The sequence below is a fragment of the Cygnus olor genome, chromosome 2 (genome assembly GCF_009769625.2).
Source record: "Cygnus olor isolate bCygOlo1 chromosome 2, bCygOlo1.pri.v2, whole genome shotgun sequence".
NCBI classification, from domain to species: Eukaryota; Metazoa; Chordata; class Aves; order Anseriformes; family Anatidae; genus Cygnus; species Cygnus olor.
Genome location: NC_049170.1, coordinates 54,103,376 through 54,121,956, shown reverse-complemented (window position 1 = coordinate 54,121,956; position 18,581 = coordinate 54,103,376). Strand labels below are relative to the sequence as shown.

General features: G+C 41.0%; 1 long non-coding RNA gene across 1 annotated transcript; it reads left to right on the top strand.

The window, feature by feature from the left end:
* The first annotated feature begins 7,964 nt into the window (after positions 1–7,964).
* LOC121066042 lies at positions 7,965–17,501 on the top strand. The gene is made up of 2 exons (XR_005817474.1): positions 7,965–8,124; positions 15,732–17,501. It is a non-coding gene; the product is annotated as an uncharacterized LOC121066042 (long non-coding RNA).
* Positions 17,502–18,581: the final 1,080 nt, after the last annotated feature.

Sequence of the window (18,581 nt, the reverse complement as noted above, 5' to 3'; positions counted from 1 at the left end):
AGTAAGCAGCCCAACCTACAGATCCCAGTCAGAGTTAAATGTCTCATGGGACAACTGAAAATGGGCTTTTATGGGCTGTCCCCTGGATGTGTAACTGGTATTTTGTTGTCCAGTCCCGTGGTTGTGAGAATGTTACAGCAGGCACAGAACAAAGCGCTATGCGCGATTGACCCTGCCGTGTCTACACACACACTTAAGAGATCACACAGGAACAAACACTAATACCATACTTGTGCTTCAGCTATGGGTCATCTGCTGGCATTTTAGGCTGCTTCTGCCACCTCTGCTGTCCCTGTTCTGGTCTGCAGAGCAGGACTGCAGAATGGGAGCCGTGCGCCTGAACCAGGTCTTACCCAAGAGGACATAGACATCATCTCTGCCTTTGGCCCTCAGACTGAAGAGCCCACTTCAGTCTGCCAGCTATTCATGTGCAGAACTGAGCTATTTTCCCCTCTATTTTAAATATCTATATACATATATACATCTTGGAATTTTACTTGGCTTGTCCTCTTGTCATCTGCTAAGCCCTGTGTTGAAGTTTTTAGCATCCTAGCCATTTAGATAGTTATTTCTTTTTCCTTTTGGCATGTTGCTGTGAAACCCATCAGGCCCAACATTTAATCTTTAATTTTATCTGCAGGTTAAAAATCTTATATTTCTGTATAGACTCTTTTAGATTAGCATCTGCCTGTTACATTCTTGTTGTGTAACATCTTTTACCTTGTGCTTTATTCAGGGTTTTGGTAATGTATTTTAGCAAATACAATTTCTGTAACATGGAAATGTCCTGTTATTACGTCTGTATTTTGTTCAGATACTGCTTTCTGGGACATTCTCCACTGCAACTGGCTTTTAAAACTTCGAATTCGGTTAATGTAAACTTGTAGTTTCCAGTTAAAATAGTTTTGATCCTCGTTGGTCTTCCATTTCTGAAATGACAGCAGATACAGGGTTAAGACCAACTAGTGTTAAACATGGACTTGCTAAGTGACTACCTACACGGGTCAGATGCATTCAGCTTGAGATATCTTTCAGCAGCCTTTGTTATATGGTCTCTAAGCTTTAAAGGAGATATATGAGCCCCAGGGGAATCTTACCATCCATCAAATTCATACTTCAGCGTTAGGTTTGGTAGGCTTCAGTTCTGCAGCCAAAGCAGTTGAATACACTGAACTCTCTTCTGTAAAGAGTGAGATTACCAATTAGGAACACTTTGAAATTAAAAGAATGGTAATAACCATCTCTCCTGACACATTCTTATTTTTCTCCTTTTGCCAGAAGTTTTTGTAGAGGAATGTTATCAGTTTGTTAATAGTTTCTAAGTGTTTTGATTGAAATTTTAAAATACAATAGAGAAAAATTTACCTTTCAGAATGGTTTTGCTATGTCTATACTTTTTTATATTATCCCTATAGAAGAATAAGTATCAGAGAGGGTAACAGCAGTGCTCTCCTACTTAATTTGGAGCGTTTATGAATAAAAATGCAAAAATTCTTCTGACGTACTAACTTTCTTGTTAGCTCTCTAAAGCATAAACTTTAAAACTCAGTTTGTTCAAAGTCATGTAAATCTATAATCCATGTCGGACATGAGGCTTTGAACAGCCATTATTTCAAGCAGTTCTAGAAAACACAGGGATCAATCATCACATCTAACCTCTAAAACGAGATTAGAGAATCACAAAAATGTTTAGGTTGAGACATCTGTCATATAGTCTAACCCATGCTCAAAGCAGGGCGACCTAGAACAGATTGTCCAAGACAATATCCAGTTAGCTTTTTTCAGGGATATCTTCAGGACTGGAGACTCTACTACCTCTCTGAGCAACCTGTCCCCTTGTTTGACCGCCCTCTGATTTTTTTTTTGCCTTTTTTTTTTTTTTAAGTTTTGTGTTCAGATGCTGTCTTCTGTGTTTCAATTTCTGCCCATTGCCTCTTGTACAGTTGCTGGGCTCTACTGAGGAGAGCCTGGCTCCCTCCTCTTCATTCCCTTGTTCCAGTATTTATACACATAGATACAATCCCCCTGAGCCATCTCTCTTCCAGGCTGGCCAGTCCCAGCTCTCTCCTTCTCTCATAGTAGAGTTTCTATATCCAGTCCCTTTATCATCCAGTCGTACACTATACTCATGCTAGAAATTCCTTATCTTTTTTTTTTTTTTTTTTTCTTTTCTTGTACTGGAGAGCTCAGAACTGGGCACACACTGCAGGTAGAGCCTCACCAGTGGTGTGTAGACAGCAAGGATCACCTCCCTCAGCCTGCTGACAGTGCTTTTCCTAATGCAGCCCAGGATGCTGTTGGCCTTTTTTGCCACAAAGGTGCGTTGCTGGCTCATGGTCAGCTTGCTGTCCAGCAGGACCTCCAAGTCCTTCTTGGCAAAGCTACATTCCAGTTGGGTGGCCCCAGGTGTGCAGTGGTACCTGCTTTGAGATGCAGGGCTTTGCATTTCCTGATGCTGAGCTTCACAGGAATTCTCCAGACCAAGGTCCTTCTGAAGGGCAGGGCAGCCCCCTGCTGTATCAGTCACTCCTCTCAGCTTTGTATTATCTGTGAAGTTGTTGAGGGTGTGCTCTGTCCAAATTTGCATGTCATTAATGAAGATATTAGCCAGTGTCAGCCCAAGTATCAACCCTTGGAATATAACACTGGTGCCTTGCCTCTAGCTGAACTTTGTGCCACTGATGCCAGGGCTGTCACAGTCAGCCAGTTTGCAGTCCACCTCACTATACCCTTATCTAGCCTATACTTTGTCAGCTTATCTGTGATGATGCTATGGGATCTGCCTTTTGGGCTGTCTTGAAGGCAAGTGGCATTTGCTGTCTTCCTCTCTTCAGGACCCCGTCCCAGTCACTGTGACCATTCACAGATAATTAAGAGTGGCCTCACAGTGATGTTAGCCAGATCCCTCAGCACATGTGGTCACAGCCCATCAGGCCCATGGATTTGTGCATGCCCAGATTAAGTGCTCTCTCTAAGCTGGTCCTTCTCCACCAAGGATGAGTTTTCCTTGTTCCAGGCTTTCTTTTTTATTTCAGGGAACGAGGACTGCTGAAGAGTGATAGTTACTGTATATAATAAAATTGCTTTCTCTTCTGTAGGCACAGAGTCATAAGAGGTGCTCTAAAGACAGCTTCTCCTAACTTACTTTAGCTATCCATTTCCTATACCCTTGCAATATGGACACTCCCGTGAACTTGGATGAGAATAGTTGTAGACTCACTACGTTCCTCTATTACGTGAGTTAGAGTTGAAATCAAAGCGAACTCTGTAAATGCTATAATGTCACATAGTGTGCCAATAGAGCAACACGCTCTCTCTAAACCATTCCAGAGAAACCTCAGCCTCCATTCACAGCTTCTTGGTGTATGTAATTAGCAGCTTATGAGGCTTTCAAAATAAAGGAATCAAAGGTGTGGCACGTTCTTTCCGATGTGCAAAGGTGCAAATTTCTACTCTGTCCAAAAGACTCTGTGAACAACATCACAGAACTGTTTTACACAATCCTGTGTTTCAAAAAGATGGCAAAAAGTAGGAGCATAGTTTCTTATTGCACCAAAGTCAGCCTTTGAAGGACAGTGCTGCTCAGTAGATGGGAGGCTGAAAGATGTATATGGAAGACCAATTGTCTGCCTGTCCACATTCATTACCAATTTTGAGGTAAAGCTACTGGGATTGCTGTGATGATGAATGATTGTGCTATAGGTGTAAGTGCTTAGCTTATGATTTTGCACACAAATATAGGCAGTGCATTAAATATACTGTTTTTTAAAAAGTAACATCAAATTAGATGTAATTACCTTGCTTGTATTGAAAGCTACAGTCAGGCTTCCAATGTATTGCTTTTTTTAAAAAAAATAACTCATTACAATGTTTCCTGGCATTCATTGACACTTCTAAATTACGAGGAAGAATGTGATTAATCATTCACTTCCTTATGCTTCCTACCAGACATACAGAGATCATTGCAGGCAAGTTGAAATAAGCCATTTCCAATTTTCAAAACATGCTGCAACTAGTGGAAATGCAGGGGTAAGCGCCCGTTTAAACAGTCTATCAACAGATTGCAGTACAAAAGGTAACTCAGTATCTGAGTGTAGCAGAGGATCTGATGACTAACGGTTGATGAGTTATCTTTGTGGAAGGATTTCTCTGTCACTGAAGTCAATAAAAATCCCGGGTAGGAGTTAATGGAATTCATTTCGAGTCCAGCAAAAATGCGTCTCAAAGCAACTTGAGAAACCGGAGTTCAAGCGTCAAAAGCCCCGAACTCTGAGCCAAACCTCGAGAGCTGACAGTCCCATGTTTGCATTGGGATTTATTTGAGTTTGCTGGATTAAATCAGAATTCATATAACGTAAAAGTTCTGTTCAGGCCAAAAAGAAACCGTAAACCAAGTAGACAAGTTCAAACTACAAAGATCAGAGTTTTCATCTTTATCCTACAAATATGGAACATTTGGAAACTGAACTTCTGTTGGATTTTCAGAAATAGTTACCATCCAGCGTGTCTGCGTTATATCTATTTACTCAGTTTTTGGAAATGAGAGCTTACCCCTGAACTGCAGCCTATAGGGACAGAAGATGTCTTCTCAAACACTTTGTCAACAAAAGCCTAAATTGGCTCCTGTCTCCGTCCATCCATGCTACTTTACAAACTTGCATCACCCCTGGAACGAAAGCACCCCCAGCAGTCAACAAGCAGCAGCCAGATGTGTTTATCGTGCTGCCCCACGAGGAGGAGAGGGAGCATTCTGGCCAAGAAACTCAGGCAAGTGCGTAGCCTGATTTCTTCTGAAAGAAAGAAACGCTACTTTTACGTCCCCATAGGAAAGTAATGTTTTTCTGTTCTCCCTCTGCAGTCTCCATTTCTAGAAAAGAGTTCTAAAGAGTATAGTGCAGCATCACGATTAGACCTCCAAGATTTACAACTGTGGCTATATGACTATTTTTGAGGTATTGTTTAGATGAACAACAATAATAAAAGCCACTCACTTTTTTTTTTTAATAAAAAAAGCCTTGAGTCTTTGTCAGTTAAACATTATTATTATGAATAGTTATGTCACTGGTTTTAACATGGCAATCAGCTACCGTGTTTCACCCTTAATTCTGTGCTGTAAGAAATCCATGCTGAAATGTACATGCATTTGCCTCAGCAAAGGCTTCCAAGTGAACACAAGTTACAGGATTCCTTTTAAGTTGGATGTGAGCTTTTTTTCCCCTCTCCCTTTCCTCTCTGCCTCTGAAGTTCTGGAAGCCTGGCTGCTGGTTTGGAACATGAATAATAAAGTCTCTTTACCATTTGTGTTTAAACAATGTCTTCTGAGCTGCTGCTACTTACATGAAGGGGTATATTTGCTGAACCCTTCCTGAAGACCTGTTTTCTCACAGTTAAATGTGAGTTGGCATTAATACTTACAGACTAACAATAGCTTTCTTTTTTAGGTGTGTGTGACTAGTTCCTTCTCATCAGTGCTTGATTATCTAATCTCATTAGGTCTCGGAGGTAAAACCTGCCATTCTAATGGAAGTGAAACCAACCAGAGGAGGGAGAGTGTCTGTCCTCACCTGGTAACTGACTGACTGGGGAAGTATTTCAGTCTGCTTCAGGCTATGGGACTTCGACTCAGCTTGTCGGAGGCATTTGGCCCAAGCCAGTCACACCTGCACTGTGAAGGCTGGCTGTGGAGCCTTGGCAGGGCAGTAACAGGGCACGTAGGTTCCTTGTTTAGTCCTGTTGTAGCCCAAGTACGTTATTTTTCTTAGCCTGCACCCTTTAGAGTTAAATCTTCTTCCTTTATATACCTGATAATAAAGGAAGTTAAGTGCTTTAAGTGCTGCAAGAGTCCTAGAAATAGATCCAAGTGAATTTCCATATGGCGGAATTCCAAGGAATTGGGTCCCATGGGCTTTTTATTTTTTTATTTAAAAAAAAGAAAAAAAAAAAGTAATTGCTATGTTGGCCACGGTTCCTGTCCATGGAGGGCTGACTGTTGCTGGAGGGCTGCCTATCGGACAGAGCGAACTTGTAATCTGTTTGTAGTGGCAAAGATAAAATAAACTGAGGCAAATTCCATGTTTGGCTCGTTGCAATACCTTAGCCTGGGATAATTATAGAAGAAAGACAAGAATGAGAACTTCTCTCAGAAAATCCAATTCAAAGGAAAGCAGAGTGTAATTCAGTATCTCTTCTTCTGTCCCATGCTTCCGCTGCTGGAAGCACCACACCCTCATTCACCCAGCGCGGTATGTGGAAGGTCCTATCACAACAATCAGATGAAAGCAGCCTATTGTTGGATGCCGTGCGGTGTTAGGTATGGTTTGGGGTGATAAACGCTACTGAGATATTCCAGCGTTGCTTATTCTCAGATCACTCTGATACTGATGCATTCCCTTGCATGTTCTGCTTGTGACCTATTTTTGATGAGTTTCACATCTGCTTTAGCAGCTCTGACAACCAGAAAACAGAGCTGTTTACTGAGTTCACAGCTGCTGCTAATATTGATGCAACTAGCCAGAAATGAGTGTTTTCTTGGTTAGCTCATCCTGTTGAATGAACCTCTCCGCAGGGTTTGTTGCAAGTTTGTTTCAACTGGAATGCTGTCAAAAGTCCCCACATCTGTGAAATTTTCATACTTCAGCCTTCCTAGAAACCCAGAAACATATACACCCTTGCTAATTCCAGTAACTTTCTTGTATTTCCCGTGGCTTGACTACATTGGCTTTGCACAGGTAGTGAAAATGCGACAGCCTGCCATAAATAGGACAAAATTCCTAGTGGTGTTAGTTAATGCTAATGCTACCGACAGCTTCCCTCTTGGAAGTATGAAGGAAGTCAGTCTCCTAATCTAGGTTAAGGGCTCCGTTACTTGGTGTTTTACATTGCAGTGCTTTATTAGGGTAGCTGAAGTACCTTATTGTTCTTACTATCTTTGTGTGCAGATGAGGGTTAAACTGGTAGGAACACAAAATGCTCCGGTGAAATGTGTTTCCTTGTCTCATCTTCGGTGTTCTTGGTGACTGGTTTGCTCGTGTTGCATAATTCCTCAGTGAGGCTACGTCCTTTAAGGCTGAATTCCTGGCCCTGCTATGGGCTGAGTGTTTGTGGGCAGTTGGGTACTCCTGCACTTCATTCCTCTATGCGTTAGTTGCTTGTGGAACGCATGTTCCTACAAATCAAAGAGATTATCAGACCTCTGGGGTTTAGGTGGAAGAAGTTGCAGCTGTGTGAAGGCTGGACACGTGTGGTTTTTTTTGTTTCACATTTAGGCACTGATTAATAGCCCAGTACTGCAGGGAGTCTGTGTGCGTTGCTGGAAACAACCAGAGGTTCCAGGCTCCACAAAGCAATGAGCTTGTGGGCATGTTGCTTCACTTTCAGCTACACGGGCTCGTGCCTGGAGGCTGTCCTTCCTGATGGTGAAATAGTGGTTGGAGGCATTATTGATAATCTCCCAAGTATGCTTGCTTTTTGTAACTGTAATTCTCGAGCCTCTCCTTGAATCTCAAAAAACATTTAAGCTTTTCTGTATCTTTGTGTGATAAATGTTGCAGGTTGTAACCTGAATCACAGATGTGGAAACAAAGGCACAGAGGTTATAAAAGATTTGCTGGAGTCAAGTCAGTGCATAACAGACAAAATCAGCCCCAGAGCTTTCTGACTCTTACTGGTGTCCTACTCTTCCAGCAAATTTCATGTTTAGTTCAATTTGGGAGCTTCTGCTGTCACAGTACCTCACAGGTAGCTTTTATTTCTTAATGGCTTTTTTTTTTCCATTTCACTTTCAGCTGCTAATGAAACATATCTTGAATTTTCTTTGGTCCACTCTGAAGGTTGTGATGGTGACTCTGAAGTATTTTGTGATCCATACCTGCATTTTCTTAGATGATGGTAGAAAACGTGGTGACCATCCATTGCTTTCATTTTGTCATTTACAACCAAAAACAGATATCAGAATATTTGTTTGCACTGTCCTTAGACTCAAGCATTTAATTGATGATCTGCTTTTTAGTTTGCATTGTTTCAGGCCAGAAGAAAAGTGTTGTGTGGTAGCGTAAAAACATCAATTGGGACAGAAAACTCTACATGCTCATTTACACCATGACAGCAAGGGGAGACACTAACAAGGTGAGTTCCCATTGTAGGAAGTGCTGTTCCAAAAAAAAACCTGTAATCTTACCAGAATGCCTTTTAATCATTTTTGGTACCTAAAATTTGCGTGTCTAGGTTGCCTTTAATACCAGTGGAGAACAACCCTCTTTAGAGCTCTGTTTATTCTACCTGTCTGAAATACTTATCCTGGAGAGTGAAGTCTTGTTCTTAGGAGATGTCTGTTTCATTGATTTGTTGTGAGGGGAGCCCAGATGAATAGCTGATGCTAAGCTTCTAAATTTTAGGTGGCTAAGTCTGTCCAGCACAAATCCCACCTGACTATAAGGCAAAACGTAAAGGTGGTAGAACAAACGGATGTGGAGTTGCAAATGGATAGAGGTGTCTTGTGTTGTCATTACGCAAGTCTCAGAATGTCTTATGGAGAGGTATGAAGAACTCGAAATGAATCCAGTCAAGATAGCTGTCTGTGGACCTACACATTCCTCACCGACACATTGCTGCTCTGAAATCTGTGAGCACCCTCTCATCTTTCTGTATTGAGCCGTTCTGCACCAAAACACAACTTTGTTCCATTATCTTTCTTCCTCTCTGTGAAACGCTTTCAGGCTGTGGAGATGGAAGATTTTCATCAGGACAGCTCTCTGACTCTTACCCAGGTAGATTGGATAAACTGTTAGCACCCTTCCATATAGTCAGGAGAGTGTTTTTAAAGGTTTCTTGGGGCTTTGCTGTCGTATCATTCCCCAGCTACAATAGGGCGATATATCAATTGGTAAGCTGACACCTGCAAACCTGACCTGTATGCATTAATTAGGGTCCCGAGGTGTTTGTTGGAGGTGTCCGTGGAACCATGCAGGAAGAACAAATGCTACAATAGAGCAGCCATCTCCTTCCATGGTGAAATTCAGTCACAGAATGGCAGAGGTGGGAAGAAACCACATGAAATCGTCTAGTCCATCCCTACTGCTCAAAGCACGCTTGCTCAGAGCAGATTGCCCAGGACCTTGTCTAACCATGTTCTGAGTTTCTCCAAGGATGGGGACTCCACAACCTCTCTAGGTAACCTGTGCCACTGTCTAATTATCCTCAGAGTAAAAAAAAAAAAAAAAAAGTTTTCTCTAACGTTTAAATGGTGTTTCTTGTGTTTCAATTTGTCTCTGTTGCACTAAGAGAGGAAGAGGAAGCTCTAGGTGTGTTCCAGCAAAGTTAGGAGGAAGAAAATAAAGTACAAGCTTGCAATAAAGCAGGGAATTCAGAAGCAAAAATGCTGAATTTCCATGGCACAGTACAAATCAGCAGATTCTACAGACTGGAAAAGGGGAATCCTTCCAGCCCCAACTGAGATAAATGAGGTAGTTCACACCTTTCAGAACTGCAATTTAAGGCAGCCTGAAAAGCGATGGAGAGAGCTCTCTGTCAGCATATGCTCGGTGCATGCTCTCAATTTTATCTGTATGTGTGAGAGCAAGACAATTGCCTTATTTTTTTAGAGGCATGCTGGGTTTCTCCAGCACAATTCTGTGGCAGTGGGTGAATTCCTCAGGAAAGCTTTACAGCCACAGAACATACAGAGTCTGGAACATGGATAAACTGGTTAGGATAAAATAGAAACCAGCAAAACCTCTGCCAAGATCTGAAGTGAAATGAATAGAGGTTCAAAAAGAGTTCATTCAGTACGCCTGGCTCCTTGTTTCCATCATTTAGGAATAATTATATTTTTGTCACTAACATTGTTTTTAAATGTCAATAGAAACCAGACAACTAGATTTGTAAACCCTGCCCTGTCATATTGAATGTATTAGGTTTTCCAATAACAGTCCCTTTTAAGTAAGGGTGAGGAAGCATTAAAAGCTAACTAACTCTCAAGTGTGAGGAAGCTATTGAAACAGCTCATTAGGCTTTATGACAAGTAAGCTGAAATATAATAGGCCTAGAGCTTTGTGAAGGAGCCGGCGAGCCGTGGTTGAAGAGAGGACAGTGCCCGAGAGTTTGAAGGCCAGATGATTTGTGCAAAGGGGATGTTGGAAGGTTCACAGCAAAATAAACAAATGGGCCTACCCACAGGCACAGTGTTCAGCTGAGACCAAAATGCTTCCTTTGCTTGGTTTCTAAACATAAGTTTAGAGTTTGTCTAACCAAAGAAGGCATTTTCACTTAACATTTCTTCCTTTCCATACTCGGGCCAAAGAGCCATTTTCTGTTACCTAATTCACCACATTTGTTCTGAACCCAACTTTCCTTAGCCTTGTAACTAGTGAGACTGTGGTCTTTCTGCTAATCCAGAACAGCATGTGATTCTTTTCTTGCTCTCCTAGATGCAATCTGTTAACTTTGTCCGACCCTACTGTTTCTGTTCTCATCCCTCTGCTTAAATATGCCTCCTTCTTGGCACCTGCCATTCGTTTCGTCAGAATTCAGAAGATTTGAGGTTCTGATGTCTTCTGCTAGACCAGCTTTGGGTACCTAGGAAAAATGTAAGTTCACTTCTGGCAACACAGATCCAACTAACAAACATTTTTCATGTCCTTAGATAAACCACCGTGGCTTTAGCAACAGGATAAATAAATGGATAAAAGCCTGTTCCTAGCATTTATAGCTTTGAAGGTAGATATGAGGATGCGAGTTGACTGTTACCAGATACAGTGGTACTTCTGTGGCTTTTGCACACATCCTTGAACTGTAGCTTAGAGGTGTGTGACCAGTCTCATTCACACTAGCTGAGGACTGAGAGCTCCCCAGGAATTTTCCTTAAAACAACAACAAAAAAATCCAACACGGTCTTCAATGGAGAGATGCATTGTAAGGAAAATGTAACTCTAAAGAGACAGTTTGGACTTGTATTAATCACTGCATTCAGTTACTGGGGTTTAACTGCATATAATTCAAGGGCCTGTCAAAATGCAACAGAGCTTAAGTTATCTACCACTTAAAACCTAAGTTCTAGAGGCCCTGAGCATAGGTATCATCATTAGCATATGTCAGCTCAAGAAAGAGTCCCTCAAAAAGTACACCAGGAAGCTGTTACAGCTAAGGAGTTGTTATAGCTGTTGACGGCTAGCTAGAGAATATTACATTATGCTAACTCAATTTTTCCCAAAGGACAGGAATATTTTACGCTTATTTCCTTTTTCACAGATATGACAGATCTGGGATATGTAAAACAGAAGAGAATAGGGAAGCAGAAACGTTTTGAAGATCAGTGTTTTGAAATCCTAGCTAATACCTTCTTAAATTATATATTTATTCTCTCTTTCTTTTACATAACATAGCGGGCTGCAAAGGAATCATCTTCCCTGTTAAGGTTATAGATTACCAGCATTTGTTACTGAACTGTCCAGATCATCCATATCAACATAAAATTACTGCAGTACCTTAAGCGCATCACCAGGCATTCACCAAAAAAAGGTTAGTCCTGACTCCCTGTGCAAGCACTATGTCTCTCAGCCCCTGCAGACATTCTTCACGTAATCCCACAGTCCCTGAGCAGTTCAGAATAGGCCGACTCGTTCCAGTCCCACCAACATATTCCTAGCTGAGTCAGGGAGGACATAGAGCCTTTATGTAACCCTGCTAATGTGCAGAAATGTCACTGTCCATGAACAATACCAAATGACAGTCAACAGATCTTCATGTGAGAAAGTCACAATAAGGCAGGAAAGCAGTGTTGTCACCAGCCTTTATGGAAACTAGTCTGATCTGCCTGCTTTGTTGCACCACATAAAGCTCAGTCTGAAGAATGAAAGGGATTCATGGAAGAAAAAACAAACAAAAAGAACAAAACTAAAATGTAACAAGCTTTGTCCAGCATTCAAGCAACCTGAAAAGATGCCTGTTAGTCAAACCTACATTCCTCCAAAGCCACATACTGTGGAGCCTAAAGAACCATCCTAAGCAGCAACATGGCTCCAGTACAACACAGGGATAGATTTCTTTACTTCATATTCATATATACCATACTTCTTTGCATGTTTTCTTTTTACTGAGCACTTTAGCTAGAAAGTTGTTGTGCTGCTTCATTATGTGCTCATGGAACAGACAAGAGTCCCAACTTCAGAAACTACATTGTTGAACTTGCTAAGCATCATATTCTCCCATCTTATGGCTCAGGAATTCATGTTCTGATACTGAGCCACTCACTGGCTTTTCTGTAATCACAGTTCTGCTATATTAAGTAGAAGTCTGTGAAAATCTCAAACTGTCTTTATATTTTCTTTTTCACATGACATATTTCCTGGGGCTTCTTTGAGAATTGTATTTGCAGATAGTGAAGCAGTCTCAGAATAGCATCTTACTTGCTGATTGCATTGTAATCATTGTATGCCCATCACAAACTGTATAATCCTCACTTTACTAATACTCTCTTAGAACAGAAGTTGGAGTCAGGGAAAACTCCAGTGTAGCTAAACTTGGCAGTATCCAATGTGTCCAACAGATGCCAAGTGGAATGTTCTGTAATAAATCATCTCTAGCTACATCTTTTCTAATACAGCAAGTAAAATATATGAATATGTCATTATGTTAGCAAATGCATACTGTGCAAACCTAATTACGGTTTCTAGCCTCTAAAAATGCAGGTGGTGTATGTTAGTGCTGAAGGGAATGATTTGAGAAAGAAAGAATTTAAAACTGAAAGTATTGTAAATTCAGGTTGCTTAGTGTAAATACCTGAAACTGCTGTTTGCGAGAACATTTTCATGATTGTTTTTTTCTTTTTTCTTTTTTTTTTTTTCCGTTTTTTTAATCAGTCTGCTGCAGACCTATTTCTTCCTCTTTTTACTGCTGCTCATCTGTGGGGAGAACAAGGTCTTGAAAAACCAGGAAAGGAACTTGTATTTCTGTAGAACTTTGTCTAGCTCTCCTTGGCACATAACTTGTAGCCTTAAATACACACATAAAAAGAGAACTCTTTTTCAGGAGGTAATGGGGCTTAGATTAATCAATGTTACTGCACGTGTTCAAATCAATTACTCAAAGGAAATATAAAAAAATATTTTTAACTCTTTAGAGTACCCAAATATAGTGTAAATAAAGCACCGATCTCCAAAACTTGGAAAAGTATTTCTCTCAGCAGTATTAAGTGAGTTCATTTGATTTTCTTTGAAGGACACAAAACTAGCATTCTGGCCCTTTTCTAATCTTTTTCAGGGTATGATTTTCAAGATGCAATTTGTTCTTTATAAAAAGAAAAAGAAATGAATGGACTCGCAACTAAAGATTAAAGTAATTTTCTTTATTTGATGTGCAATGATTTGTTTATTTTTCACACAGATAAATTATGAGGTAAAATGATATATCTGCTTCCAGTTTCTCTTTTTAGGGATATTCAACAGTAGAAAGTGGATCAGAAAGAACTTAAGGAAGGCTGGGGAGGATGGGAGGGAAAATGAAGTGAACTTTAAGGTCAGTGTCATAAAGATACCAATCTAACCTGATTATTGTCTGTCCTCTGGAGAGGGGAAAATCTTACAGAACTGCATTAAAGTTGAGAAAAATGAGAAGCTGAAAAGAAGAGGAAATTGTAGTACTCTCTGAGGTAGATTATGTTGTACAGTTAATAAATGATCACCACTTAAATTCCTTAAAAAAAAAAAAAAGCATGAGTTGTTGATGTCATGTAACTGAATGAGAAAAGGCAAATACAAAAAATCTTGCATTACATCCAAGAAAGTGAGGTGGATTTTTATTTAATGTGCAACTGGTTTCTCTTTCATGGAGAACCAACCAAAGGTCCTACACTAACAGGAATGCATTACTTACAAGTTTGGAATGGTCTGTTCCATATCCTAATGGCTGCTCAGTGATCTTTTTATGGTGATGGCATTGTAAAATCTTGATTGTGCCCCACTGGTCATTTTCAGTGACTCTAGAGCTTCACCTCCCTGAGCACCCAAGGTTATTTCTAGGCTTACATCCAGCTCAACAAAGAGAAAATCTTGGGGAACTGAAGAGCAGGTCTGTGTTTCTGCCATGCTGTGTATCTGGCATCATTCACCTGAGCCCCAGGGCTGCGTCATCTGGGGGAAAGAGCACTGGGGACAGATGCTGCTGTGCTGCACATTTTGAGTCTGGCTGGCTGGTTCGTGCCCTGGATGCTCAGTCTGTCTCTCCCTTGCTGTTGGGCAGTGCCTGGGTATTTTCTCTTGGAGAACGGTTGTTAGCGGTGCTGAGACATGGAAGAGTCAAAGGAGGGCTCCTTCACCTGATCTCTGTCACAGGGGCCGGGTGCAAAGGAACCCTAAATTTTCTATGGGAAGCGGGCTGACTTTTTTCCTGTAGTATGCTGGAAAAATTGTTACAAGTTGAAATACTCTTACCAGCCCTGTTGAAACGTGCATACTAACAGCACTTAAATTCCTCATCTGTTGCAATTCAAAATAAATGCATTTAAATTACCAGTTGTTGGTGCACTAACTACACTGTTTTGTCTTTCACCTGTGCTTGGATTTGAAATGCAAAACTGTAGATGACAATGCTAATTTTGCCTCCTTTATTTGTGAAGTAGCATGTGCATTTCTGGTATTTACCTTAAACGTTATGCATAATATTTAGGGCATCTGTTTGCCTTCATTATTAGAGGGACAGGGTGAGAAAGATACTGGACTCAGTACCATGGTTGCCAACTGCCTTGATTGGGTGCATTGATGGGCTAATAATAATACTTCTGGATTTCTTGAAAGTTTTTGGTGCAGGCTGCTTGAAAATGATTAAGTAGAAATGTTACTGTGCAAGCCAATGTCATCTCTTAGCCAAGCCTGATGTGAAGAAAAATGACTTACTTGCTGCTATGCTGCTTTGAAATGTGAGAACTTAAAATACAGGCATGAGTTTACTTTTCCTTTTGTTAGCCTGAGAGCTTTAGAAATGTGCAGAGCTGAGAACACAGACTTTTTTTTCCTCGTAACAACTTAAGGTTTCGAGCTTCTGCCGACGCAGAAGGAAATACCATTAGATAGATACAAGAAAAGCCAATATTCCACGTTATTCGTGCAGACAACTAACATTTGAAACTTGCATGAACTGCTTCCACTTAAAAGCTGTCAGTCACATTGGTTATAAAAAGCCCAGAGCACTTAGGGGCTGTCAGTCATTTCTAGAAGAGAGAGCTGACATCTTAACATTTACTTTACCAGTATTTACCAGATGCAGAAAACCAAAGGGTGAAAATGCAAACGAAAACACACATTCTCACTGATCGCATGATACAAGGGAAACATTTGGATCAGTTGCTGTAGTTGCTCACCTAGGAGCCTCCAATCCTGAGAAGATTTTTCTCTTTTGCTCACTGAATCGAACTGTTGCAGGCAGGCTCTGTGTCGTTGAAGGGAGAAAGGCTCTTGCAGGCAGTGGCTGTGGAGTCTGCAGTAGCGTCGTTGGGCAAGGAAATAGGATGGCTGGCCTCTTATGGCTAGGGCAGCAGCAAGAAACGTGCAGAAGACTTAAGAAGGGCACCTTGAAGGGCATCCACCTTTCTTTTTTTTTTTTTTTCTTCTTATGCTAATAAGGATGTGGGTGTTGTGATTACCATAGACTGATGATATTTTCTTTTGCAAGAAGGGGATTGGCAGGGAAGGGTATAGGTGGGACTAGTTAATTCAAATATGTCTTCTACTCTTTACATGTAGGTTTCTAGATGTAGTTATCCCTGGACTGCTCTGAGAACTGGTCCTGGTGCTTCGGTGGGACTGCAGTTGTTGAAGGACTGCTCAGCAGCTGGGACCTCCAGTCATGACCACTGCAGAAGGTCTTGCTGCAATGGTAAGCGAGGTGCAGAGCTGCTGTGTACACTTATCACAGGCCCAAACGCACTGTGCTGCTCAACTGCTGAGCCCTGTCTCGTGCGATACCGTTCTGAGGTGTACATGTGAAGGTAAAAGTGATGTTGTCCTTGAGGCTGCATCCAGAAATTCAGTGAGGTCTTTTACTGGACCTGAGCAGCAACTGTCATATTCCCAAAACACGCACTTGAAGCGGTCCATATGTGACTGGTAACTGTTTTTCTGATCAGACTGTCAGTCTATTACCTAGCTCAGCCAAACACAGCAACTAAGGAAATGTTGAGGAACTCTGCTTTAAATACTTACTCACATGAGTGCCTCTTAGAGTCTTCTGGAAGGTCCAGTCCAGCAGTGAGCAACTTCCTGCATTTACTCTTCTTGGACTGGTGCAGCCAACATCTGCAGCATGTCATTCACTGGTGAGTCCGGAGGTTTCATTCTCTGTGCACATCCAAATGTTAATGGTCTCATAATCCTGACATAGCCTCTGGCTCAGCGAGTAATCTTCCATGCAGGGTTCCTCAGATAAGGGATATATTACCATTTGGAATGGAATTGTGCCCCAGATTAAAACCCTTAAATGAGGTTTCTGGAGACAAGTGTAAGTGTAGATACTTGTGTATAAATTCATAGAACCACAGAGTCCTGTTCCCATTCAGATTCCCACTGTAGTCAATGAAAATCCAGTCCATGCAGATGTTGGAACTAAATGCTTTAATTTACCTTGGAGTAGACACCTCTCAGATATCAGCCAAATAGTTCTATAAGCATCACTGACTATATGGGGTAGGTTTCCCATGGCCATTATAGGAATTCAGATAATTACTGCATATTAAGTTGCTTAATCTGCAACCAAATTCCACCCTGGGAGCCAGCTAGTGACTGATCTCTGGGGGACTTCTGCACTAGGTTTGTAGCCTGAACTTGAAACTCATGTTCCCACATGTATGGAGCTACCTTATTTTCTTTAGTAGTAGGGCTGTCTGATGTGGAATATGCACGCTTTAACCTTCCGGCATCTTTAGCATGGATATAGGTAGTCCTACAGCTCCAGCAGCCCGGAGTTCACTTTGGATAAGTAGACCAAGTATTTAGCAATTATTTTTGATCTCTTTGTGTGTGCGTATGTATGTATCAGATTTGTATATCAAGCAGCAGTATGGAAAATATCAATTTAGGTTACGGATATGGATAAACTAATTATGTGTCAGTCGGGAAGATCGTGCTGCTGAGTGCACATAAGTGCCTACACGCACCTGTGCTCAAGGAAGCTGTTACATGTCACAAGCAGATTACAGTAGGGTTCAGGCAGTACAACAAGATCAAAGGATGGATACCAAGGAAAAAGTTTTTTTCCACCATTTCTTCCATGCTATGTCCATCTATCACTTTATAAATGCATCAGTACTATATTCTCCAGTACTTTATTTTCATATTAGGAATTTGTTTCTTCCCTTAGGGAGACTCTTTGTCTTCCTTTCAATGGTAAATAAAAAATGCTCTTCACCATAATATATATAATATATGTAAAAAAAGGAACAGAAAACGACATGTCCCTGTATACAGCTTGAATAGTTGATAGATGATTATCAATTCTCTGCTTAGATCTTAGAGCCAGAAAAAAAAAAAGAAAAGCCATGCTTAGCATGGATCAGAGGTTGAGGCTAAGGGAAAGTTCAATAGTTTAATATAAGAAAATTTAGAGTGAATGGAAATTGAGAGTTTTCGTAATAGAGACATCTAATAGTATGGGTAATAGTCTCCTACAGTCCATATATATGTGAAGAACACAGGGCAAAAGAGAGCTGCTGTTCCAGCCTCTTCTTCTCGCCTTTGCACCCTGTGGTCCACACCTTGGGGCCCTCTGTTGTGCTACAGTTAAGGTGCATGGCTCACGGGGTCAGGAAAACAGGTCACAGCTGTATGCACTGATTATCCCGTTGTTCCTCTCTATTGATACAAAAACCTAGAAAACTCTTGAAGTTGCAACTTGGAGCACTACCAAACAAAGAGATGATTGTAGCTGAGAGTGTCTAGGACTTGTCTGCCTCCAGCCTGCTGCATAGGTGTGGGCACCATGTGTCTTTCCCCGGAGGGCCAATTCCTTGTCCGCAGATCATGAGCTGGAGACTTGTCTAGCTGCTGCAGGAGTTACTGTTACTGGTTGAATGCCAGTGCGTAGTATGGGAGATCTTGTGGAGTTTCTTCCATGAATTAAACACAAATTCCATTCGTTCCTTCTTGTTAGAGAATTTAAGGGTTAACTTGTTATGTGCCTTAATTTGTAAAAGTCCAGTCTTAGGCAGTTGGAAGAGACCTAACAAACTCAAGTCCCATCACCTCAAATTTGGGCTGTTTAAGGTAAACTTCAGATCGTGTCATCAGTTCCTTTGGAAAAGTGGATTATTCTAACCTGGTGAAACAGCTTCCCTACTTTTATCTTATGATCATAACTAAAATACAAGAGGAAACCCACCAAAATTATCCAAGTGAAGGAGAAGAGTAACTGACCTAAAATATTAACTTAATTGTGGGAAAATCATCAGCTACCAATGGCTGCATGTACTTAAGACTGCTCCTGTCTCTGAACAGCATCCAAGCATTTAGATATGATCTTAAAAAAGATATTGAAATGACTTATGAAATTGCCATTGTGATTTGATGTTTTTTGAGACTTAACAGATTTTTGTAACATAC